This window comes from Phyllobates terribilis, unplaced genomic scaffold (genome assembly GCF_046119375.1).
Source record: "Phyllobates terribilis strain yellow unplaced genomic scaffold, ASM4611937v1 Scaffold_4__5_contigs__length_816908805, whole genome shotgun sequence".
NCBI classification, from domain to species: domain Eukaryota; kingdom Metazoa; phylum Chordata; class Amphibia; order Anura; family Dendrobatidae; genus Phyllobates; species Phyllobates terribilis.
This window is the reverse complement of record NW_027362764.1, coordinates 578,856,599-578,868,789: the sequence shown is the minus strand read 5'-3', so window position 1 is coordinate 578,868,789 and position 12,191 is coordinate 578,856,599.

The following is a 12,191-nucleotide window of genomic DNA, read 5'->3' as shown; positions in this document are numbered from 1 at the left end:
TGGGACTAGAACTTGCATGGGGATAGTTGCAAGTCTGCATGTTCTGATGCGGTAAGGATCACTTATGATGGGCACACTTTTAGACAGTGACCTGGGAGTCAGAGATGCTTCCAGGGGTCTTCCCCATGCTGTTCCCTTGTCTTTTCAGGACTTTATGCATGTCTCACACAGCACATGGCCAGATAAGGTTGTAAAATGTTAAAATGACATTTCACGGTGAATGCATTTGTCATAGTTGAAAGCAATACAAAAGTGCAAAAACGCATAAAAAATGCTACTTGTGAACATAGCCGAAGGTGTGGAGGAGTATTTTTGTTTTTGGTCATTTATTTTAACTTATACACAAGTCTTTACCCTGGAAAGGATGTTCCTTAACATATTTCACAGGAAAGAAGTTTCACTTTCGTTTTTGAATGTTTTATTGTGAGCCTGTAAAAGTGGCTTAATACCTCTGACCACGTTGTTGACAGCAGTGACCTGGGGGTCAGAAATGCTTCCTGGGGCAATCCCCATGCTGTCCCCATGTCATTTGAGCACTGTCATTATCGTTTTGGGCACTTGTTAGGCTTTTAAAAGACTGCCGGGGGTGCCACCGCAAAAATGCTCGAGTCTCCCATAGACTAACATTGGGCTCGTTGCTCTGGTCGAGCACCCGAGTATCACGGCGAGCTCGGCCCGAGCTTCGAGCACCCGAGCATTTTAGTGCTCGCTCAACACTAGCCCTTGTGCATTTTTGGTAACGCATGAAAAATCGGTATTCTTGGATTACTAGGTTGTAAATAATCCTCTTGCTTTAAATTCAGGTTACCCAGGTCCACCCCTTCTTGAAAGATCTTATCCAATTTTTCTCCTATAATCTGTGTGGGATCATAACTCATCTTACGGCATGACTGCTCATCATTCACAATTTTATTTACCTCTCTAGCATAAAGCTCTTTATCCAATACTACCACTGACCCTCCTTTGTCAGAATCCTTCACTATAATATTGGGATTATTTTTGATGTTATTTAGAGCTCTTCTTTCCCCCCTTGTTAGATTATCCTTATCTGTTTTTTTTAGAATAGATTTGTTTTAAATCATTTTCTACCATTAACTGAAAATCATCCATGATGGGAGCTCTTGACTGTATGGGATAAAAATCCTCATTAGATATTCTATAAAAAAACATGCCATCATTCACAAGTTTTTCTTTCATGTCATTATCTGACAGGGTATTCAGTTGTATAATGGAAAACTGTTCCTGAAATGAAAGTCCTTTATAAATATTCTCCGGTAGTAAAATATCATTAATATCAGTTATTTCCTGATCCTGTTTATAGAAATGTTTTTTAATAGTGAGTCTCCTTATAAATTTGTTCATATCCAAAATCGTGGAAAAAAAAAGTCCCCATTATTTTCCGGAACTAAATTCAGTCCTTTTTGCAAAACAACTAAATCATTCTTCGTAAAGATATTGGCAGATAAATTTAAAACCGTGAATTGATTTATTTCCGAGATCTGGTGCCGTAATTCTGTCTCCTCTCTCTTATGTTTGTGCTTGCGCCCCGATCTTCTAATAGGTCTCTGTTTTGATCCTAATTTCGATCCTGATTTTGATGCTGATTTCGATGCTGATTTTGATCCTGATTTAAAACTGTCCCGTTTTTTGATGTGCCGGACCTTTCACTGGATATTATAAAGCCCACTTCATCAGTACCTTCTGCTTTCCCATCTGTAGATTCATATTCAGAGGAGCTGAAGGTAACCCTAGGTGTTTCCCCAATCGCAGGAAATCTATTACCACCAGAGTTTTTCAAGATAGACTTAGGCTTTTTCAGACTTTTCAAATTTCTATTCGGTCTGCGCAAAGGTCGCCAATCATATACATGGCCTGTTTCGTAATCTTTACAATCACGGTTATATTTCTTCTGTTTATTCTCAGCTATGGTGTCCTCTAGTGCTTTAAGCCTCTTAAAATAGTTTCCATTTTCTCCAAAGTTTGTTTATAATCATAGAGGAGAAGGAACCAAAGAGAATGAAACAAAGACTAACATCTCTTATGAGCAGCTGGCATGTTCAAATTTATAGGGGTATATAGCAATGAACTTTTCCTCCCTATATCAATGATGTTGCACCAGGGAGCACGAAAAAACATTCAGACGGTCAGTAGTAAGTAATATAGATTTCCTGCTATATTCAATATAATTGTCTGTTTCTAGGTTGATATTATGTGACTTATATTTAGTGAGCTATATTTATGGAGTTTCTAATTATTTTATCAACCTTACATTTTTATTTTTTTTTAAATAGAAACAGTCAGTTCATTTAGGGTTAAAACTGAGTTTTCTGAGACTCTGAACTCATGTGTAATTGAACTTCAGAACAGGTGATGTCGGTGGACGGTTAGTTTTTCCATATGCCTTAAAAGTTTTTCCATTTCAACATTGTATTGTGCTATGAGTAAGGATCTACGTATCAGAAACACGTAAGCCTCTGTACGCTTTTATTTGCACTATGGTCTCATGTTTTTAATTTTTTCAAAATAAATTTTATTTTTTAAGTCAATTTCACGAGATAACTACCCTTTCATCACTGCCTAATGTGGACAGAAGGCAGGCTGTCACCCCAAAAACAGCGGGGAAAATGGCCTGGTGCGTGCTTTGTAGCAGGCACTAAACGTCTTTTTAAGTGGAATTATGTGGACAGAGCTCAGGCTGTCATCCCAAAATAGCAGGGAAAATGGCCTGGTGCGTGCTTTGCAGCAGGCAGAAAGAAATATTTGGACTACTGCTTTGCATAGAGCACTAAACGCCTTTTTAAGTGGACTAATGTGGACAAAAGGCAGGCTGTCACCTCAAAAACAGCGTGGAAAATGGCCTGATGCGTGCTTTGTAGCAGACAGTAAGAAATGTTTGGACTACTGCTTTGCGTAGAGCACTAAACGCCTTTTTAAGTGGATTAATGTGAACAAAAGTCAGGCTGTCACCTCAAAAACAGCGTGGAAAATGGCCTGATGCGTGCTTTGTAGCAGACAGTAAGAAATGTTTGGACTACTGCTTTGCATAGCGCACTAGACGCCTTTTTAAGTGGACTAATGTGGACAGAAGGAAGGTTGTCACCCCAAAAACAGCGGGGAAAATGGCCTGGTGCGTGCTTTATAGCAAGCAACAGGAAATGTTTGGCATACTGCTTGGCCTAGAGCACTAAACGTCTTTTTTAGCGGACTAATGTGGACAGAAGGCAGGCTGTCACCCCAAAAATAGCGGGGAAAATGGCCTGGTGCGTGTTTTATAGCAGGCCGTAGGAAGTGTTTAAGTTACTGCTTTGCGTGGGGCACTAAACGCATTTTTAAGCGGACTAATGTGGACAGAAGGCAGGCTATAACCCCAAAAACAATGGGGAAAATGGCCTGGTGTGTGCTTTGTAGTAGGCAGTAGGAAATGTTTGGACTAATGTTTTGCGTAGAGCACTAAACACCTTTTTAAGTGGACTAATGTGTAAAGAAGGCAGGTTGTCACCCCAAAACAGCGAGAAAATGGCCGGCCGCATGCTTTGTAGCAGTAGGAAATGTTTGGACTACTGCTTTGTGTAGAGCACTAGACGCCTTTTTAAGTGGTGTAATGTGGACAGAAGGCAGGTTTTCACCCCCAAAACAGCGGGGAAAATGTCCTGGTGCATGCTTTGTAGCAGGCAGTAGGAAATGTTTGGACTACTGCTTTGCATAGGGCACTAAACGCCTTTTTAAACGAACAAATGTGAACAGAAGGCAGGCTGTCACCCCAAAAATAGCGGGGAAAATGGCCTGGTGAGTGCTTTGTAGCAGGCAGCAGAAAATGTTTGGACTACTCCTTGGTGTAGGGCACTAAACGACTTTTTAAGTGGACTTATGTGGACAGAAGGTAGGATGTCACTCCAAAAACAGCGGGGAAAATGGCCTGGTGCGTGCTTTACAGCAAGCAACAGGAAATGTTTGGAATACTGCTTGGCCTAGAGCACTAAACGTCTTTTTTAGCGGACTAATGTGGACAGAAGGCAGGCTGTCACCCCAAAAATAGCGGGGAAAATGGCCTGGTGCGTGTTTTATTGCAGGCCGTAGGAAGTGTTTAAATTACTGCTTTGCGTGGGGCACTAAACGCATTTTTAAGCGGACTAATGTGGACAGAAGGCAAGCTATAACCCCAAAAACAATGGGGAAAATGGCCTGGTGCGTGCTTTGTAGTAGGCAGTAGGAAATGTTTGGACTAATGTTTTGCGTAGAGCACTAAACACCTTTTTAAGTGGACTAATGTGTAAAGAAGGCAGGTTGTCACCCCAAAACAGTGAGAAAATGGCCGGCCGCATGCTTTGTAGCAGTAGGAAATGTTTGGACTACTGCTTTGTGTAGGGCACTAGACGCCTTTTTAAGTGGTGTAATGTGGACAGAAGGCAGGTTTTCACCCCAAAAACAGCGGGGAAAATGGCCTGGTGCATGCTTTGTAGCAGGCAGTAGGAAATGTTTGGACTACTGCTTTGCATAGGGCACTAAACGCCTTTTTAAATGAACAAATGTGGACAGAAGGCAGGCTGTCACCCCAAAAATAGCGGGGAAAATGGCCTGGTGAGTGCTTTGTAGCAGGCAGCAGAAAATGTTTGGACTACTGCTTGGTGTAGGGCACTAAACGACTTTTTAAGTGGACCAATGTGGACAGAAGGCAGGCTGTTACCCCAAAAACAGCGAGGAAAATCGCCTGATGCGTGCTTTGTAGCAGGCAGTAGGAAATGTTTGGACTACTGCTTTGCATAGGGCACTAAACGCCTTTTTAGGTGGAGTAATGTGGACAGAAGGCAGGCTGTCACCCCAAAAACAGCAGAGAAAATAGCCTGGTTCCTGCTTTGTAGCAGGCAGTAGGAAATGTTTGGACTACTGCTTTTCGTAGGGCACTAAACGCCTTTCTAAGTGGACTAATGTGGACAGAAGGCAGGCTGTCACCCCAAAAATAGCGGGGAAAATGGCCTGGTGCGTGTTTTATAGCAGGCAGTAGGAAATGTTTAAACTACTGCTTTGCGTGGGGCCCTAAACGCATTTTTAAGTGGACTAATGTGGACAGAAGGCAGGCTATAACCCCAAAAACAATGGGGAAAATGGCCTGGTGCGTGCTTTGTAGCAGACAGTAAGAAATGTTTGGACTACTGCTTTCCATAGCGCACTAGACGCCTTTTTAAGTGGACTAATGTGGACAGAAGGAAGGTTGTCACCCCAAAAACAGCGGGGAAAATGGCCTGGTGCTTGCTTTATAGCAAGCAACAGGAAATGTTTGGAATACTGCTTGGCCTAGAGCACTAAACGTCTTTTTTAGCGGACTAATGTGGACAGAAGGCAGGCTGTAACCCCAAAAACAGCGAGGAAAATCGCCTGATGCGTGCTTTGTAGCAGGCAGTAGGAAATGTTTGGACTACGGCTTTGCGTAGGGCACTAAACGCCTTTTTAGGTGGACTAATGTGGACAGAAGGCAGGCTGTCACCCCAAAAACAGCACAGAAAATAGCCTGGTTCCTGCGTTGTAGCAGGCAGTAGGAAATGTTTGGACTACTGCTTTTCGTAGGGCACTAAACGCCTTTTTAAGTGGACTAATGTGGACAGAAGGCAGGCTATAACCCCAAAAACAATGGGGAAAATGGCCTGGTGCGTGCTTTGTAGTAGGCAGTAGGAAATGTTTGGACTAATGTTTTGCGTACAGCACTAAACACCTTTTTAAGTGGACTAATGTGTAAAGAAGGCAGGTTGTCACCCCAAAACAGCGAGAAAATGGCCGGCCGCATGCTTTGTAGCAGGCAGTAGGAAATGTTTGGATTACTGCTTTGTGTAGGGCACTAGACGCCTTTTTAAGTGGTGTAATGTGGACAGAAGGCAGGTTTTCACCCCAAAAACAGCGGGGAAAATGGCCTGGTGCATGCTTTGTAGCAGGCAGTAGGAAATGTTTGGACTACTGCTTTGCATAGGGCACTAAACGCCTTTTTAAATGAACAAATGTGGACAGAAGGCAGGCTGTCACCCCAAAAATAGCGGGGAAAATGGCCTGGTGAGTGCTTTGTAGCAGGCAGCAGAAAATGTTTGGACTACTGCTTGGTGTAGGGCACTAAACGACTTTTTAAGTGGACCAATGTGGACAGAAGGCAGGCTGTTACCCCAAAAACAGCGAGGAAAATCGCCTGATGCGTGCTTTGTAGCAGGCAGTAGGAAATGTTTGGACTACTGCTTTGCATATGGCACTAAACGCCTTTTTAGGTGGAGTAATGTGGACAGAAGGCAGGCTGTCACCCCAAAAACAGCAGAGAAAATAGCCTGGTTCCTGCTTTGTAGCAGGCAGTAGGAAATGTTTGGACTACTGCTTTTCGTAGGGCACTAAACGCCTTTCTAAGTGGACTAATGTGGACAGAAGGCAGGCTGTCACCCCAAAAATAGCGGGGAAAATGGCCTGGTGCGTGTTTTATAGCAGGCAGTAGGAAATGTTTAAACTACTGCTTTGCGTGGGGCCCTAAACGCATTTTTAAGTGGACTAATGTGGACAGAAGGCAGGCTATAACCCCAAAAACAATGGGGAAAATGGCCTGGTGCGTGCTTTGTAGCAGACAGTAAGAAATGTTTGGACTACTGCTTTCCATAGCGCACTAAACGCCTTTTTAAGTGGACTAATGTGGACAGAAGGAAGGTTGTCACCCCAAAAACAGCGGGGAAAATGGCCTTGTGCTTGCTTTATAGCAAGCAACAGGAAATGTTTGGAATACTGCTTGGCCTAGAGCACTAAACGTCTTTTTTAGCGGACTAATGTGGACAGAAGGCAGGCTGTAACCCCAAAAACAGCGAGGAAAATCGCCTGATGCGTGCTTTGTAGCAGGCAGTAGGAAATGTTTGGACTACGGCTTTGCGTAGGGCACTAAACGCCTTTTTAGGTGGACTAATGTGGACAGAAGGCAGGCTGTCACCCCAAAAACAGCACAGAAAATAGCCTGGTTCCTGCGTTGTAGCAGGCAGTAGGAAATGTTTGGACTACTGCTTTTCGTAGGGCACTAAACGCCTTTTTAAGTGGACTAATGTGGACAGAAGGCAGGCTATAACCCCAAAAACAATGGGGAAAATGGCCTGGTGCGTGCTTTGTAGTAGGCAGTAGGAAATGTTTGGACTAATGTTTTGCGTACAGCACTAAACACCTTTTTAAGTGGACTAATGTGTAAAGAAGGCAGGTTGTCACCCCAAAACAGCGAGAAAATGGCCGGCCGCATGCTTTGTAGCAGGCAGTAGGAAATGTTTGGATTACTGCTTTGTGTAGGGCACTAGACGCCTTTTTAAGTGGTGTAATGTGGACAGAAGGCAGGTTTTCACCCCAAAAACAGCGGGGAAAATGGCCTGGTGCATGCTTTGTAGCAGGCAGTAGGAAATGTTTGGACTACTGCTTTGCATAGGGCACTAAACGCCTTTTTAAATGAACAAATGTGGACAGAAGGCAGGCTGTCACCCCAAAAATAGCGGGGAAAATGGCCTGGTGAGTGCTTTGTAGCAGGCAGCAGAAAATGTTTGGACTACTGCTTGGTGTAGGGCACTAAACGACTTTTTAAGTGGACCAATGTGGACAGAAGGCAGGCTGTTACCCCAAAAACAGCGAGGAAAATCGCCTGATGCGTGCTTTGTAGCAGGCAGTAGGAAATGTTTGGACTACTGCTTTGCATAGGGCACTAAACGCCTTTTTAGGTGGAGTAATGTGGACAGAAGGCAGGCTGTCACCCCAAAAACAGCAGAGAAAATAGCCTGGTTCCTGCTTTGTAGCAGGCAGTAGGAAATGTTTGGACTACTGCTTTTCGTAGGGCACTAAACGCCTTTCTAAGTGGACTAATGTGGACAGAAGGCAGGCTGTCACCCCAAAAACAATGGGGAAAATGGCCTGGTGCGTGCTTTGTAGCAGACAGTAAGAAATGTTTGGACTACTGCTTTCCATAGCGCACTAGACGCCTTTTTAAGTGGACTAATGTGGACAGAAGGAAGGTTGTCACCCCAAAAACAGCGGGGAAAATGGCCTGGTGCTTGCTTTATAGCAAGCAACAGGAAATGTTTGGAATACTGCTTGGCCTAGAGCACTAAACGTCTTTTTTAGCGGACTAATGTGGACAGAAGGCAGGCTGTAACCCCAAAAACAGCGAGGAAAATCGCCTGATGCGTGCTTTGTAGCAGGCAGTAGGAAATGTTTGGACTACGGCTTTGCGTAGGGCACTAAACGCCTTTTTAGGTGGACTAATGTGGACAGAAGGCAGGCTGTCACCCCAAAAACAGCACAGAAAATAGCCTGGTTCCTGCGTTGTAGCAGGCAGTAGGAAATGTTTGGACTACTGCTTTTCGTAGGGCACTAAACGCCTTTTTAAGTGGACTAATGTGGACAGAAGGCAGGCTATAACCCCAAAAACAATGGGGAAAATGGCCTGGTGCGTGCTTTGTAGTAGGCAGTAGGAAATGTTTGGACTAATGTTTTGCGTACAGCACTAAACACCTTTTTAAGTGGACTAATGTGTAAAGAAGGCAGGTTGTCACCCCAAAACAGCGAGAAAATGGCCGGCCGCATGCTTTGTAGCAGGCAGTAGGAAATGTTTGGACTACTGCTTTGTGTAGGGCACTAGACGCCTTTTTAAGTGGTGTAATGTGGACAGAAGGCAGGTTTTCACCCCAAAAACAGCGGGGAAAATGGCCTGGTGCATGCTTTGTAGCAGGCAGTAGGAAATGTTTTGACTACTGTTTTGCGTAGCGCACTTAATGCCTTTTTAAGTCAATTAATGTGGACAGCAGAAGCCAGGCTCTGACCCCTAAAACAGCTGGGAAAATTGACCGGTGCTTTTAAAAAAAAAAAGGCAGCACAAAATGCTACTACTCTTTGTGCTGGAAAAATATTGCTTTGCCTCTGTTTTAAGATGGACACTGGAAGAACACTGTAACCTCTCCCTACATAATACACAATCTCTCCCTCCCTTTACTCTGACTTTATTGTGTGTCTTCAGCTCTGAAAAGAGCTATTTTTTTGTGGTATTATGGAGCTAGTGAGCGGCTCCTTTAAACTGTTCCTGCTTGATTATCTCTCCCTCCCTACTCAACACTGAACTAGTAAACACTGCAGGTAGCCCTGAAAAGGGCTTTTGTTTTATCAAAAGGCCTAAACACTCTCCCTAGCAGCTCAGTGATCTCTCCCTATGCTTGTAGAGTGCAAGCTCCAGATGCAATGTGCATAAAATGGCGGCTGCTGGGCTTAAATAGACCCTATGATGCTGGACGGCCAGCCAATCACAGTAATGCCACAACCAAGATATCTGCAGCATTACTGTGATTGGTTAAGAAGCCCAGCATGTTACTGGCTGCAAAGAAGGTGCCTAAACTGCAGGGCGGGACATCCGAATATAGCGAGGCAAGTACACAAATACACGAAATATAACGAGTAACCCGAGTACCGTACAATCTGTGCGAATCATAACGAATATACTCGCTCATCACTAATTTTATCATGTGAACCCCTGCATGAAGAACACTATCAGTGCCAAAGAATTTAAAACTGAAATGTGGCCTGCTTTATGTAGCACAGTAGTAAGACAACAAATTTAGATTTTATCATGTGAACCCCTGGATGGAGATTAATATCAGCACCAAAGAATTTAAAGCTCAAATATGACATGGTTTCTGTAGCACGGTAGTAAAAGAACAAATTGAGGCTTTATAATGTGAACCCCTTGATGGAGAAGAATCTCAGTGCAAAATAATTAAAAGCTCAGATTTGACTGTTTATGTAGCATGGTAGTAACAGAAAAAAATAGATTTTTTTTTAATGTGGAGCCCCTGGATACAGCAGAATCTCAGAGCAAAACAATTACAAGCTCAGATGTGGCCTTGTTTATGTCACACTGTAGTAGCAGAAAAAATTAAGATCTTCTACTGTGGAGCCCTGGATACAGCAGAATCTCAGCGCAAAACAATTGCAAGCTCAGATGTGGCCTGCTTTATGTAGCACGATAGTAACAGAAAAAAATTAAGATCTTCCCCCTTGATGGAGCAGAATAGCAGCACCAAAGAATTAAAAGCTCAAATGTGGCATGGTTTCTGTAGCACGGTAGTAACAAAAAAATAGATTTTATAATGTGAACCCCTGGATGGAGCAGAATATCAGCATTAAAGAATTTAAAGCTAAAATGTGGCCTGCTTTATGCAGCATGGTAGTAAGACAGCAAAGTTAGTTTTTATCATGTGAACTCCTGTATGGAGAACAATATCAGCACCCAAAAATTACAAGCAGAGATGTGGCATGCTTTATGTATTACGTTAGTAACAGAAGAAATTAGAATTTTTTTTTCTTTACTGTGGACGAGCTTTGGATTCAGCTGAATTTCATCGCCAAAAAATTACAAGCTGAGATGTGGTCTGCTGTATCACTTTAGTAACAGATGAAATTAGATTTTTGTACTGTGGACGAGCTCTGGATACAGTTGAATTTCACTGCAAGAAAATTGCAAGCTGAGATGTGGCCTGCTGTATCACGTTAGTAACAGAAGAAATTAGATTTTTTACTGTGAATGAGGCCTGGAAACTGCAGAATATATGCGCCAAAAAATTACAAGTTGAGATGTGGCCTGCTGTATCATGTTAGTAAGAGGAAAAATTTGATTTTTTTTTTACTGTGGAAGAGCTCTGGATGCAGCTGAATTTCACCACCAAAAAATTACAAGCTGAGATGTGACCTGCTGTATCATGTTAGTAACAGAAGAAATTAGATTTTTTACTGAGGATGAGGCCTGGGTACTGCGGAATATATGTGCTAAAAATTAGAAGCTTAGATGTGACCTGCTGTATCATGTTAGTAACAGAAGAAATTATATATTTTTTTTACTGTGGACGAGCTCTGGATACAGCTGAATTTCACTCCCAGAAAATTACAAGCTGAGATGTGGCGTGCTTTATGTATCTCTGTAGTAACAGAAGAAATTAGATTTTTTACTGTTGACAAGGCCTGTATACCGTAGAATATATGCACCAAAAAATTACAAGCTGAGATGTGGCCTGCTGTATCTGGTTAGTAACAGAAGAAATTAGATTTTTTTTTACTGTGGACGAGCTCTGGATACAGCTGAATTTCACCGCAAGAACATTGCAAGCTGAAATGTGGTGTGCTTTATGTATCACAGTAGTAACAGAAGAAAATAGATTTTTTTTACAATGGACAAGGCCTGTATACAGCAGAATATATGCAACCAAAATATTTCAAGCTGAGATGTGGCCTGCTGTATCACATTAACAGAAGAAATTATTTTTTTTTTTTTACTGTGGATGACCTCTGGATACAGCTGAATTTCACAGCAAAAATAATACAAGAGATGTGGCATGTTGTGTGTAGCACATTAATAACAGAAAAAATTAGAGTTTCAAAGCTGTACTCCTGCATGCAGCACAATATCAGCAGTAGACAAGAGTTCTATGCTGAAATGTGGCCTGCTGTCTCTGTTTGGACCACACTAATAGCAACAACGATTGATCTGCTGGAAGGTCGATTTCACAGCCATACAGGATCCTAGCTATCTAGCTATCTAAACTATCTGACTTAGAAACAACCACCTAGTTAACTATCTCAAGTCCCTTAGTATCCAGGACCAGCATCAAAAGCATCCTCTCTCCGCTGTTATACTGACAAAAGGGCACTAAAACAACATGTCCGCTCTCTATACACAGAGGGACATGTGATTTCAGCAGCCAATGACCGAAGCCGTTTTGTCTGGACATTGTGGATGGTACCTGCACCTTGACTGGCTTGCCGGAATCTGCACAAATTAAGTTAAGAAATAAAAAAAGATTAACAGCCCACCGCTACTCTGAACACTCCCACCTCCTCCCCTCATCAAACACATCCCCCCATCATACAGCACCACTACACTAGCCAGAGTCCTTATAAATACAGTAGTGGAAAGCGATCATTTCCCGTTTTGCCAAATTTGGCTGATTTTCAGTAAAAACGCTCGGTTGTCTGATCACGGATCTGAATGTGCAATGTTCATGCCGAATTTGAAATAAACAAAGTTTTTCTAACATGTTTGCTCATCTCTACTCCTTACAAAGTAAATGCCTCCTTTTCTCCTTCTAGCTGGTAAAATTCCCCCCTAGAAAATATAAATTACCTGTTCAAGTACCCTAGAAAACAGTGCCCACATTTTGCCTCCT